Here is a 14685-nt window from a genome sequence, read left to right as displayed (position 1 = left end):
AGTGTAACCTACCTCACAAAATTGTTGTGGTGATGAAATGGGAAGGGGGAAATCATGCATGCCACCTTGAACTCCGTTGAAGAAGAATGGGATAGAATTACATGTGTAACAATAAATCAAAAACAAAGAAGCAAACCAAGTTTGCAAAATCCTTGACAACATTACCATCCAGCTATGTAGCATAATTAACTTCCACAATGTTGTTGTCCCATGCCCCCCACCATGAGCAAACTTTGTTCCTGGCCAGAAGGCACTTTAAAAAGATTATTTTACAAAGAAGCGAAGGTATGTACAATTAAATCAACAATAGCACGTGTAAAAGCAGAATAAGCCAAAATCTATGGCACTCAGGGAGACCACACAGCAGGGTTGGCCCAAGACATTTTGGCACCTGAAGCAAACCACAATATGGCGCCTCCCTCCCCATCAGGAAGAAGGGATCAATGGAGATCTACATCAGGATCTGCTGCCTCTGTGGATCCTGCTGCCCGAAGCAGTCTCCTCACCTTGCCTCATGGTTGGGCCTGCCCAGATACACATGAACATTAAAGTTCATAGCATATGCCTCCTGAAGACTACATGGGAAGATGATGATGATGATCATCATCATCAATGGTGCAAAACGTCCAAACCGAAGGCTGCAACCCTGAAAAGAAAATTCTTTAAGTATCTTAACTTACTGATGGGGTGCTGTCTGGCACGCATTCAAATGGCATGAAATCTTCATGAAGCCAAACCAACCCCATGGTTATTTTCCATAACTCAAATAGCTGAAGGTGACATTTTAGACTCTGATAGCATGCAGTGAATTAGAAATATAGGGAACTATGAAAAGTCTTTGTATTCCCCTCATTAGAAAATAGAGAGGCACTTCTGGATTTTTGCAGACTTGCAAGTTTATAGGGGAGGGGGGTGATGATAAAAAGGAGAGAATGAATCAGCAGGAAAAGAAAGGAGCCTCTTTATGTTTGAGTAACCTTAGCCTTCACAACATCAGTAATACTATTTGTTCTCTGTTTCATACAAAGGAGAATGTCTCTCCCCCCACCAGCGCAAGCCTCACCAGTCTCTTTTGAGCTATGGATAGACAAGAAGTGAGAGTAAATAATGTGGGGGAGGGGTTCAAGAGGGCAAAGGCATAGTTAATGTACCATAATGAAGTCATGCAAATTCAAATAATTCACAGTGATACAGTACAACCTTCAGTTGTTCCTTAGCTGTGGCAAGTGAATATATATATATATAATCTATTGTATTGTTTGTAAGTTCATAGAATGATAGAATTTCAGAGTTGGAAGGGACCCTGAGGATCATCTAGTCCACCCCCTGCAATGCAGGAATATGCATTTGTCCCACGTTGTATTTTACTGCTTCCCCACCCCTTGGTCCTTTTCTCACTGAGATTCCAATTACAACCTGGAGCTGTCAATCATGAAGGAATTCTCCTTATCCCTGCTCCTTCCCTAAAATCAATGGAATTAAAAAGCACTGGTAAAACAATTTCCTCTGATTACAAGCTAGATATGTAAATCATATCTTCCTGTTCCTGCCATTTCCTTCAAGCTAGAAACATAAGTTTCAGTTCTTCAAACTGCTTTCTGTCTCCCCTGCCCAACCCTTGTCCTTTTCCTCATTCAATATGTCTAGAGGGATAGTTTCGTTTTTAGTAGATAGTCGTACCTTGGTTCTCAAACATAATGCGTTCCGGGAGTCCATTTGACTCCCAGAACCATTTGAAAACCAAGGCACAGCTTCTGATTGGCTGCAGGAGCCAATCCTACAGCCATTCGGAAGCCGCAGAAGCCACGCCAGACGTTTAGCTTCCAAAAATCGTTCGAAAACCAGAACACTCACTTCTGGGTTTTGATCGTTCGGGAGCTGATTTGTTCGGGAGCCAAGGCGTTTGAGATCCAAGGTATGACTGTAATTGTCTACAGCTTTCTTTGAAATATTTTAATCACCAAGCTGCCACAAAATACTTCAGGGGTTTATGCTTTGAAGAACCTACTTCACTGGGGAAGCTCAAAATCCGCTGTGGCTCTCTGCCTTGCCTTGAGAATCATCTGAATCTAAACACACTCCTATCATTTTTTGTTTAAAAGGAAATTGTATCAGCTCAGGTCTAACTCAGGAATTTAGCTAAGTGGGAATTTGAACCTGTCTCTCCCCCCTCACCTATAGTTCTAGTCTAATACCCTAATCAGTATGCCACACTGATTAAAAAATGTGTGACTTTGTTGGTTCTCTGCTTAACATTTCTCTTGCAGTTTTTATGACCTTTCTCCATAAATAAATAAATAAATAAAAATTCAAAATTATCAAGGGTGAAGTCAAGCATTGGTGAAATTCTCATGGGTGGGGTGCTGTTTTTTTGTTATGCTTACCTTATCTTTGTGGTACCTGTGGGGTGTTTTCTGAGTGACCTTTCTCTCATTTTACAAGTCATCCCACCAGTGGTCTGCAGTCTGCTGCCTCCCCAGGTGCCTTCCCTTCAGTCAAAGTACAGGGGAAGATATTGTGAATTAACCCCTCCAATGAAGCTCTTTAAGGCCAGGAAACATTGTTTCCAGGGTGGGTGCTGGAGAAATGTTTACTGGAAAAGAACATACACCTCACTCCTTGCAATGTTAAGGTAAGCTCAAAATCAGCTACATTGACGAAAAGTCCAAAGTTCCCTGAGAATGAAAAAGAGAAATGGAAGCCTCTTTTCTGAGGAAAACCCGTTGAGAAATGGGAGGACAGTTTTCAATAATAATATTTCTCATTGCTATGAAGCGAGGAAGATCACAAGAGATTCTGGTGTCTTTCAAAGTCAAAGCCACTAAACTTCTTTGGGTTATTGGGGTAACTTCTTCTATGACAACATCTGACACAAGTATGCTGGATCAAAGAGAACTGGCAACCGGTGTCAGTGAATTCAGCATGGTGGATTTCAACTACTTATATGTGCAAAAGATAATACTCTTTCATCTGTAGAATAGCCAACTTCATGGCAGTATTGTAGACTGCATAGCTTCACAAGCTGTCTCCTCCATGCTCTGTGTGTTATGAGCAGAATGAGGCTGTGGTAGTTATGGACATTTTTTAAAAGGGTTCTTTTCCCTAACTGTAGCCATTAAGTAATTAATGTTTGAAAGATGCTATTCATGTCATCAGTATCTTGAGAAACAGAAATGGAAAATATTCAAAGGTTCTTTCTAGAAGTGCCTTTAGGCCCACAAGAACGAAAGATAAGGAATTAATTGTTTTCATGCTTTATAGTTATTAAATAATTACTTCTTGGAATTTAACAAATTTAGCATGCATCTGTTCAGCACTGAGACCAGAAATAGCATCATATCATTACTGAATCAGATGTCAGATCAGGTGAACAATGTGAAAGAGCAGATTTGCTTCAGACAGCAAATGCAAAATTTGCAAGATGAAGTAATGAAGGGAACACAGTCCTTGTCAATAATCATTAAATTCTTGATTGTTTTGACATACACTTCTATGAAATAAAGACCATTTTCCACACTACTTCAGCATGAAAATGTTCTGGACATTTTAGCATTATATCTGGTTTACCAAATTATAGCAGTGCATCTAAAACTATTTTGTCTGTCCTTTTCATTGTTTTTGTCAACATTTTTCTTTCTTATCTGCTCTGGGTTTCTTTTGACCTTTTCATGTTAGTAATTGGGAGGAAATCGAACCAAATTTGAACACACTTACACTGTAACCCTACATTTAATACCAATGAGAAAGTAAGTAAGATTAATGGGACTTAATTCTGAATGTTTGCGTTGGGTTGTGCTGTGGAGCAAGCTTTTCCTGTGCCATAGTATGACTTGTTAATCAGGACATTTCCTTCACAATACCTCAACCCTCCATTTCTTTTAAAGGTTGTTGCAGTCTGCAGAAGCCCCAACTTTCATTGTGTGTTTCTGTGTATGAATGGCTTACTCCATTGTGACATGCATTGTAACTTCCAGATTGTGGAGCCATTTCAGTGTGGTGTAGTGGTTAAGAGCAGCAGACTCGTAATCTGGTGAACCGGGTTCACATCTCCGCTCCTACACATGCAGCTGCTGGGTGACCTTGGGCCAGTCACACTCCTCCGAAGTCTCTCAGCCCCACTCACCTCACAGAGTGTTTGTTGTGGGGGAGGAAGGGAAAGGAGAATGTTAGCTGCTTTGAGACTCCTGAAGGGGAGTGAAAGGCGGGATATCAAATCCAAACTCTTCTTCTTCTTAATGGCATTTCTGCTTGGTTTCTTTTTCCTTTCTTTTTTTTAAAAAAGGCATTGAGTTATATTGACATTTGAACAGAAATCGGCTAGTAATTGGTGATCACAACTCATAGAGTGATTTGACGAGAAAAGCAAAGCAAGTAATGGCACACCTGAGGCTTGTTGTTCTCTCTCTTTTGTTTTGATTCTGTTGTGGTTTCTAGAACCAGGTAATGGAAGTCTTAAATTATAATGCTAGAATTGCCCTATATTTTGAAGCTGCAGTTGTTTTGTTTGTATTGGTAAAAAGAAAAGAAAAAGAGAGACAAAGAATCAGGTGAATATTTCAGTAATCTCTTTGGGAGATTCTAAACATGAATGCTGCAATGCTAACCAACATTCGAAAGCTAAGCCTTTTTAAAATAAGCATTTCTAATGGCAAATGAATAGGTTTTTATGCATGACTCACAGTTCATGATCTAGCTACATGACTAAATTCAATCTGAAGTGTAGTATTTTTAGTTATTTGCAAGTAACTTATTACATTGGTTTCAGCAGGGCACAGCACCATTCATACCTACTCAAATAACTCCAATGAGTTCACAAGGACTTACACCCTGTTATGTGTGCATGGGATTGCCACAATGGTGTGCAGTCCCAAACAGCGACTTGCCTGCTTGGAAGCTAGTAATAGGAGCTCCATCCCACTGTCCAGCCACACCCTCTTTCCCCAGGGCCTTCTTGCTGGCCTTCTTTGAGTAATTTTGCTGGGTGGAATGCACCCTTGAATTTTCATAATGTTTCTTGCTTCCTTGGATGGGGGGAGCAAGGGGTGTGAGAGTGTAGAAAGCAGTCTACAGTGGCACCTCGGGTTACATATGCTTCAGGTTACAGACTCCGCTAACCCAGAAATATTACCTCAGGTTAAGAACTTTGCTTCAGGATGAGGACAGAAATTGTGCAGCGGCAGTGCAGCAGCAGCAGGAGGCCCCATTAGCTAAAGTGGTGCTTCAGGTTAAGAACAGTTTCAGGTTAAGAATGGACCTCCGTAATGAATTAAGTACATAACCAGAGGTACCACTGTACTGAACAAATGCAAATTTTTCATTCGTTCACCTTTTCCTCTGGCCTCATCCACCACTGGCTTGTGCCCCCTTGAAAGTTGCTCGGGAAGCAATGATAGTTGCCCCACCACCATGATATACCCATATGCTTTGCTGGCAGACAAGTGACAGGCCATTACATTTGTCATTTCAAAAAGGAATGCATTACTGTTTGGCTTTAAGTCTTAAAAAAAGAAATAGGTAAAGTCCATATGTGAGGGAGGTGGAATTGAGGCCACCCCCCTCAAAAAAAAAATAGATTGTAGCTTCTTTTTCTGGAGTGAGCTTCTTTTTCTGGAGGTGGGAAGCAGGGTGAAAACAAAACAAAAAAAAAACAACCTCAGGAAGTTCTCAGAAAAAGAAAGACTTATCTGTGTTGTTGTCGTTGTTGTTTTGCTCACATGTATGCATCAAATCTGCATATTTTAGTTGCTCTGTACATGAGGTTCGGCATTCTTCTAGTTATTAAAAAAAGGGTAAAGGACCCCTGACAGTTAAGTCTAGTTGCAAACGACTCTGGAGTTGCGGTGCTCATCTGGCTTTACAGGCTGAGGGAGCCGGCGGTTGTCCAGTTTTTCCAGGTCATGTGGCCAGCATGAGTAAGCCGCTTCTGGCGCAACAGAACACTGAAACCAGAGCAGTGCACAGAAACGCCGTTTACCTTCTTACCAGAGTGGTACCTATTTATCTACTTGCACTTTTTGGCGTGCTTTTGAACTGCTAGGTTGGCAGGAGCTGGGACAGAGCAACGGGAGCTCACCCTGTCGTGGGGATTCAAACTGCTGACGTTCTGATCGGCAAGCCCAAGAGGCTCAGTGGTTTAGACCACAGCGCCACCTGTGTCCCCCTCTTCTAGTTATAGCCATGTACAAAAATGCATGCACATATCATTTAGTGGTGTCTTTGAAGTCCATAATTATCTGGTTCTCAACACAATTTGGCTCCCTTGTAAGCTCAGCTGTATTGTGAACTGAGTAGCATCCCTTGCCCCCAAAAAGGTTCTAAAAGAAAGACCTTATACATGTGTGGTCAGTGTTTCACACACGAACTGCCCTGCCCCAAACTGGCTCACAACATTTCTGCCGTGGCACAAGTACCTTAACCTCTTGGTCATATTAGACCTGGCCCAAAGGCAGTTAGTTACTTGCTTGCTACTAAAAGAAAGAAGGAAGGAAGGAAAGAAAGAGAAAAAGAAAGAAAGAAAGAAAGAAAGAAAGAAAGAAAGAAAGAAAGAAAGAAAGAAAGAAAGAAAGAAAATGAATGCAATGTTCAGGCAGGGTGGATTTTAATCAGGACTTTGGTGCATGAGGGGAAATTGGTTTTTAACCTTTTCCTCCCTCAGTGTGGCCTTGATGAAAACCACCACCAGTAGCTGCTATTAACCCAGAGTAGGAAGCTTTCATTGGCATCAATGGAAACTTTGCTCCCAGAGCTAATAACAACTATATGGGCAATTTTTGTCAGGCCTGTGTTCAACTTCACATCTACTTTGATCATCTGACTGTTCCCTTGCTTATGAAATTTGGATGGGGTAGTTCTGCTAGCAAGTGCTGCTACGGATGCATAGAGAACAGCTATACTCTTTTCAGTTCTTCAGATTTAAGGTGGGCAGATGTTACCTTTTGACACTTTGCCATTGGCAAAATGGACTAGCTGTACAGGACATGGTATGAATTTTCACCAGGAACAAAGTATTCCAGAAGTTCTGTTTTGCCTGTTACTGCTACTAACACAATCCCTTTTAATAGCTGATGGGGTACCTGTCAGAGTCTATGTCTTTGCTGCTAACAAAATCCCAGCGATACACTCACCACCTATCGACTTTGTTCATTTGTGATCCAAGAATTAGGGTGACAGCTTAGAAAGGACAAAAGAGGGAGATCAAAAACTGTTAACTTCCAAAACCTACCAGATCACAGAAACATACTGTAGGGTTTTAGTTCAGTTCTGTAGTCTTAGGATCCAGATTCTAGGTCATTTAAGGTTGCAACCCAATTTACAATTACTTCCATGTAAACATAAATAGGACAGAACCATTTGATGAGAACAGTAAGCATAAAGGTAAAGGGACCCCTGACCATTAGGTCCAGCCGTGACCGACTTTGGGGCTGCGGCGCTCATCTCGCTTTATTGGCAGAGGGAGCCAGCGTACAGCTTCCAGGTCATGTGGCCAGGTCACAAAGCCGCTTCTGGCGAACCAGAGCAGCACATGGAAACGCCGTTTACCTTCCCGCAGGAGCGGTACCTATTTATCTACTTGCATTTGACATGCTTTTGAACTGCTAGGTTGGCAGGAGCAGGGACTGAAAAATGGGAGCTCACCCCGTCACAGGGATTCGAACCACCGAACTTCTGATTGGCAAGTCCTAGGCTATGTGGTTTAACCCACAGCGCCACCTGCGTCCCTGTAAGTATACCTGTATAACAGTAAGCATACCCGTATAACAGTAAGCATACCTGGAAATAAATTCTACTGAAACTAACAAATTGGAGTTTCTTCAATATATTTATGAGTATAGGATTGGCAGCTACTTATGAGAATATTCTGTTTTCTTTAAACTTTGCTAAACTTTGTAATCAAATGGGAGATGTTTTCCCACAAGATTTGGCAAAATACTGTATTAAGGAGCGTCACTATGCTTAATGACTCTTCCACATTAAGCCCAGTAGCAGCCCTTGTGGAAGGGCAGAGCCATGGAGCCAGCCGCCAGTCAGAAGGTTGGTGGTTCAAACCCTCGCGATGGAGTGAGCTCCCGTTGCTCTGTTCCAGCTCCTGCCAACCTAGCAGTTCAAAAGCACACCAGTGCAAGTAGATAGATAGGTATTGCAGTGGCTGGAAGGTAAATGGCGTTTCCGTGCGCTCTGGTTTCAAGGTGTCCCATTGTGCCAGAAGCGGTTTAATCATGCTGGCCACATTACCTGGAAAGCTGATTGTGGACAAATGCTGGCTCCCTCGGCCTGAAAGAGAGATGAGCGTTGCAACCCCATAGTCGCCTTTGACCAGACTTAACCGTCCCGGGGTCCTTTAGCTTTTTACCTTTTTTACCTGATGGCATCACTGCAGATGAGAATGGGATAGGACAGGTTGGTGCTGATGTTGAGGGTCCATGAACACTCCGGCAGGAATGCAGTGGGCTCCATGTCATGCATTCTTGATCTTTCCTTCTCTTTGCCGCACCATGTTCAGATAAGCTGCAGCCATGCTTGTGTTGGGCATGCAGCTCTGCCCCACCACAAGGGCAACTGCTGATTAAGAGAAGAACAGGTACAGAACCATGAAATTTAGAAGAATAGAAACAAGAAGGGCAAGGCACAGCTGTGCGATCTGTGCATCTCTCCCCAGCATGTATTCTCAGCCCAAAATGAGAGGCAGAATAAGTGCTACCTGATGAATATTGATGGCGCTCTATAGTTAAATTAGTTGAGAATGTCCATTCTTTCTCAGGTATGTGTCACAAAGTAATTAATGGGAAACACCTAAAGTAACACCCTGAGTTTGCACAACTGTCCGGTAACTGGCTGCCAGAATTTGGAGGATTGGGAAAAGGCAACAAAATGTGCTGCGCTGCCCTGGCATTCTGTATGCCGCAGCTGTTCCTGCATGTAGCAGTGAATGAGGCCAGGAAGAAGAGCTTTGGCTTTTACACACTTCACGCAGCATCCAGAGTCCTTTAGCCTGATCTGTTTTGCTTCATTGTTGCTCACCACAACAACTTCCATCTCCATCGTCTTTCGATCTTTCGTGTTGGTCTTCAGTTTGCTATCTCAGGCTTTTTGAGTTTAAGGCAATAGGGCCATTTTAAGACAGTCCAATGAAATTACCCAAAAGTCTGGAAATGCAATGAAGAACAGTACAGCTTAAAAAAAAAAAGTGTGCAGCTTTAAAAAAGGGGGGGAGAGACTGTAACTATTTCATCCACATAATTTATTTCCTTCTTTCAGAGGGTGTCACAGATAATAAACAATGAAGCACAGAACAGAAGGCATTGCATAAATAAAATCCATACAAAGAACCATAAATATATTTAAAATACCCAAACCATTAACACACAACAACAAAATTGCAGCATATCTTCAACAGGTTTTTGATTATTAAAGGTGGGGAGGAGAAAATAACAGTAAAGGGGAGGTTGTTCCAATGTTGGAATGCCACCACGGAAAAGTCCCTGTCACACACCCCAACACCATGAATCATAGTGGGGAGCATAAGCAGACCCCGCCTCATTTCATGACCCTAAGGACTGAATCACCTTGAAAACATCTATCAGCTGCACATCTGTGTTATCTATCTGTGTCCCCACCACCCTGCGTATTGACTGCAATTCATATCATAGGAGTCTGGGGCAGTATACAAAATATTCAGACACAAAGCCTGTGAATAATGAAATAATTATTTAAAAAAAAAATAAAACAAAGAAGAAGCTTGACAACCAAATATGAGAACCTACACTCAAAAAAGAAGCTGTGATGAAAATATGCACTTGAGTGTTTGAAGCTGAATTAATTTTGAATCAGATTGGGGTTCTGAGTGTAAACTGTGTGCAAAATTCACACCACAAAGTTGTGCTAAACAAGCCCCACTGAAACCATGAACGGATATTTAAACCACAGACTTCCACATATATTCTTATCCATCACTGCCCAGTGATATGGTGGTGAGTCCAAAAATGCAGCCATGTTGATCCCCACCCCCCGTTGACACACACACACACACACACACACACACCACAGAGCAGCAGTACATAGCATAATTTATTAGGATCACCTGGCAGTCACTGAAAATGAGCTGGCAAAAACTGGTGTAATAGTTAGTATGTTGGAACTGGGTAATGGGGAGAACTTGGTTTACATCCACGATCAATCATGTGACATGACTGCAATCCATTTTTACCAGGGTGCAAGCTGAATTCTGTGGTGCTTAATTCTTACTGCATAGATTCAACTTACAAAACACATTGAGATTTAATGGAAGAACTTCAGACAACTTAAATGCAACCTTTTAATTAGAAAGGCAATGTTTTGCAAAGAATGGTTGTCTGTTAAACTGTTAGCATGAAGAAAGAACCTCATCAGAGTAGGGGAAAGATGTAGCCAATCTCTGCTTCCTTTTTTCTCATTCTCTCACTTCTCACCTGTGCCAAATTGTTACAAAACAATAGTAACACTTAGGACTCAGCTACATTAGTCAAGAAACAGCGTTCTGAATGCATTATAAGCATGCAACACCAGATGGCACCAGAGAGCAAAGAAAAATTGTAAGTGATTTTCCGTAGAGGTTTTTTTTAAAAAAAAAAAATATCTGTTTTATTTATAATCGTTGTCCCCCACCTCCCAGTGTATAGATCCACCCTTAAATGCCTCTATTGCCTCATTCAATTGCCCTATATAACTGGTGGATTTTAGTGAATCTGGCAACCGAATTCTTGTTTTCACATTTGAGCCCCATTTTTCCTGAAAAAGCAATAAAGTAATAATGCCCATCAATTATTCTGGAACTTTGACAATGGTGTCATTAATTGTCATCTGTAAAACATTCCAGAGCTGGGCTCCCCCCCCCCTCTGGTTCCTTCTCCACTGCCCCACTGACACCAGCTTTCTAACGATAAAAAAAGGGTTTTAAAAACATTTTCTGGTTTGTCTCTGTCTTGATGTTTCCGAATATCAGTCTTTATCCAATGAAATGGAAATTATTCATGATCCAACTGAGGCTACTGACAGATTGATAGGGGCAAAGGCTGCGTACACAACATACATTTGAAGGACACTTAAATCATAATTCTCTCCACCCCTAAATCCTGGGAACTGTGGTTTATTCCACACAGATTTATAATTCTCAGCACTCTGAGAAAATTGCAATTCCTGGGATTTTCTTTTTCTTTTCTTTTCTTTTTTTGGCTTTAAACGTATGGAGCCAAAGATTAAGTAACTTTTGGTCGTGTATAAGAAAACAAAGCCAATAAGCACCGTAAGTTTAGTTTAGTTTGCCACACAAAGGGAAAGATTCACAAACCTCTGTATGGTGAAGATGTCAGTAGCCTCAGCCTAGCCCAGTCACAGAGATCTAATTGCTTTTTAAAGAAAAAGAAAGACAAAATGCAATTAAGAATGAATTGCACAACAACATATTGCAAACCTGAAACTGGTCAGAGTTCCAGAGGGAGAACAATCAGAGTGTTTTTTAAAAAAATCTTTCAGCTCTGATTAAAAATGTCTTTGAGATTTCTTAGATCTCTAAAAATATACAGTGTTGCTCAAAGTCTTCCTAATTCAACACACATTAAGTCACTTCTTTGCCTTGATTTTTTTCCTCTCTGTTTGTCTTTTGAGTCCCTGCAGGCCTATGTTGAGAAACTTTCAGAACTTCTGCTTCAGAATTTCAAACTGAAGCAGACTTTGATTAAAAGAAAAAAATCATTTTGACAATAAAAGAAAACAGAATATTAAGCGACTCAACAACTGGAACCTTAGTTGCTGGATGCATTTATATTGGATCTGGCCAAACAGAGCTGACATGCCATTTCTCCTTGATTTATCTGCATAGTCTCTCATTCTGTACTCTCCCATTACTGTAAATATTTTGATATAGTTGATCTTTGTAATATGCATAATTTACAGCAGCATTCTCTGGCCTCAACTGACATACAGAGAGCTCTCTAATTAGTACATGTGTACAGAGGCTTTGTGTGTGGGCTGAATAACAAGGTGAACTGGGTGATTCTGGGTGTTTTTTCCCTTCCCTGAGTCAGAGCACAATGTCAATGGCCAGATCATGTCCCCCATAAAGCCTCCAGTCACTCAATTGCTCTTTTTTAAAATATCCTTTATAGCTCTATGTTTTACTAAATCAGCATGCTTATCAGGGTCCAAGATGTTGGACTGCAGATCACTGAATATCTCTTTATTTATTTGTTAGAGCACAACAGTAGATTTTTTTTTAAAGAGTTTAAAACTTCATTTAATTATTATTTTTAAACCCTATGTTGCTCTGCTTTAATTGACAAACAAAACCCCAGAGCTCTTCAGAACTTCACACACAGGTTTTCAAGCACTGTCACATTATATGACCTATCGGAATACAGAAACTAACACAACAAAGGAAGGGTTGGTGTGATGGTGCATTCTTAAAAAAACCCCACAAAAACAAGCAAGCAAGCAAGAATGTATACTACTCGTCCACCTCCTACTTATTTTGAAGTAAGAATGACCATGATTCCCCTGCTCCCCCCTTGGAAATATGAAACTTAATGGATTTTGGAGTTTTAGTTCACCTAATAAAGGTATTGGGACGCAAGTGGCACTGTGGGTTAAACCACAGAGCCTAGGACTTCCTGATCAGAAGATTGGCGGTTCGAATCCCCACAACGGGGTGAGCCCCCATTGCTTGGTGCCTGCTCCTGCCAACCTAGCAGTTCGAAAGCACGTCAAAGTGCAAATAGATAAATAGGTACCACTTCAGCAGGAAGGTAAACGGTGTTTCCGTGTGCTACTCTGGTTCACCAGAAGCGGCTTAGTCATGCTGGCCACATGACCCGGAAGCTGTACGCCGGCTCCCTCGGCCAATAAAGCGAGATGAGCGCCGCAACCCCAGAGTCAGCCACGACTGGACCTAACAGTCAGGGGTCCCTTTACCTTTTAATAAAGGTATTGCCTAATATGGATTATGCAAAAAAGGAAAAGGAAAAGGAAAAAGGAAAGGAAAGGGCAAATACTCTTTACTTCCCCCTCAAACAATTCTTAGGCTTGTTTGGTAGCCTTAATCCACTATGGAAAGGCTCCAGTGCCTATAAATTTTATCAACTTTGGCCAAATGAGGAAATATCTGCTTTCAGATTCTCCATTGTAGTGAATGGGGAACATGGACCCTTTATTTATAGAGAGTGACTCAAATTATAGATTAAAGTGGAAAAAGCCTAGAGAGACTCAGAAACTTGTGGTTCTCATTGCTTGAGACAGATGGAAACTGAATGACTCATATCATTCCATTTAGACCCAGGGTGGGGTATGGGATCCAGCCAGAGGACCAGATCCAGAACCAGCCTGCCTTTCGTGGGCACGTGAGTTGATTTCTGGCAGGAACATCAACCATATGATTCAGGAAAAGCATAAATACTTGAACAATCTTGCAAATGGGAGGGAAGTTCTTGATAGCTATTATAAATAGCCATATTATATTCATACAAAAAGTGCTACCATCTGCTACTTTTATTCATATTCACTAGAATCATTTTTTAAAAAAAGTATTTCTGTTGGAATCTATCACATCTGAGAGGTGTTATGCTAGTCTAAGATTGGTGGAACTGAACTGCCAGTCATCTTCATTAATGTCTATAGAAAGAGGTTCTTCTGTTTAACTATATGCTTGCATAATCTCTTTTTCGTTTCAGATATTTATAATTTGTTTTGTGCTTGCATGTCAAGCTAACCCTCTTCAACAATCCAACTGCTAATTAGCAGCACAGCATAATTTCAAGAAGATGAACAGACCAAATAATAGGGTAGAAGATGTAAAAATGCTTCTTTAATAAATGCCACACACTGCATAGTTTTATCTCGATAAAATATCATGTTATAGTTTCTTTCATTTTGTCTTCCAAGTACAGGGTTTTATTTTTCATGTGGATATTTTTCATATGGAGATAAAATACCTATTCATCCTGTTCGGCTACATTGCACTATTATTTTTATTAACCTAAAATGGTAAATAATTGCCCAGGCTAACATTTCTCTTGCAGAAATTCTGCAAATGACGAACCAGTGTCATATTTCTTAATGATGAACAAAAGCAGAAATTTACAGTCGGTGATGCTTACAGATTAATGATGCATCCCAGCCAATACCCTGATGGGATTCACTTCAGAACGAAAACAAAGCAATAGGCAAGGAACAGCACTTGGGGAATATCTTAACTGATAGAGACACGTCCAGATTAGTTCAAAGGCAATCTTTTAAAGAGTTTCAGTTTACTTGCACACTGGGTGGAAAAATTACCTGTCTGATGTTAACTGGGACAAACCTTTCTGAAACACTTTGCTTATCTTTTCGTCAACTGGGCTCAACAATCTGACTTCATACCGTGATCCATTATAGCAGCTCAAGTCACAGAGCTATCCTCTTGTCAATGTGTCGTGCCAGTTACATCATGCAGTTCAGGAGAGACAGCGCAAGAGATAAGAGTTCAGAAAGCACTCTCCAGGCCTCCTCATTAGTTAAAGAAACTCTGCAAACATGAAGAAGAAGAGGTTTGGAGGAAGGAGACCGGGAGAAGGGGAGTTATTTGAGAGAATTTAAAAAAAAAATCTACGCAAAAAGCATATCTTTTTTCCAAGAATGTGTTTCATGTGGCACCTCATGGTATTAATCTTTGCATTACCT

The sequence above is a fragment of the Podarcis melisellensis genome, assembly GCF_964234715.1.
Source record: "Podarcis melisellensis genome assembly, chromosome: 3".
NCBI classification, from domain to species: domain Eukaryota; kingdom Metazoa; phylum Chordata; class Lepidosauria; order Squamata; family Lacertidae; genus Podarcis; species Podarcis melisellensis.
The sequence above is the reverse complement of the archived record's forward strand: the minus strand, read 5'-3'. Positions refer to the sequence as shown.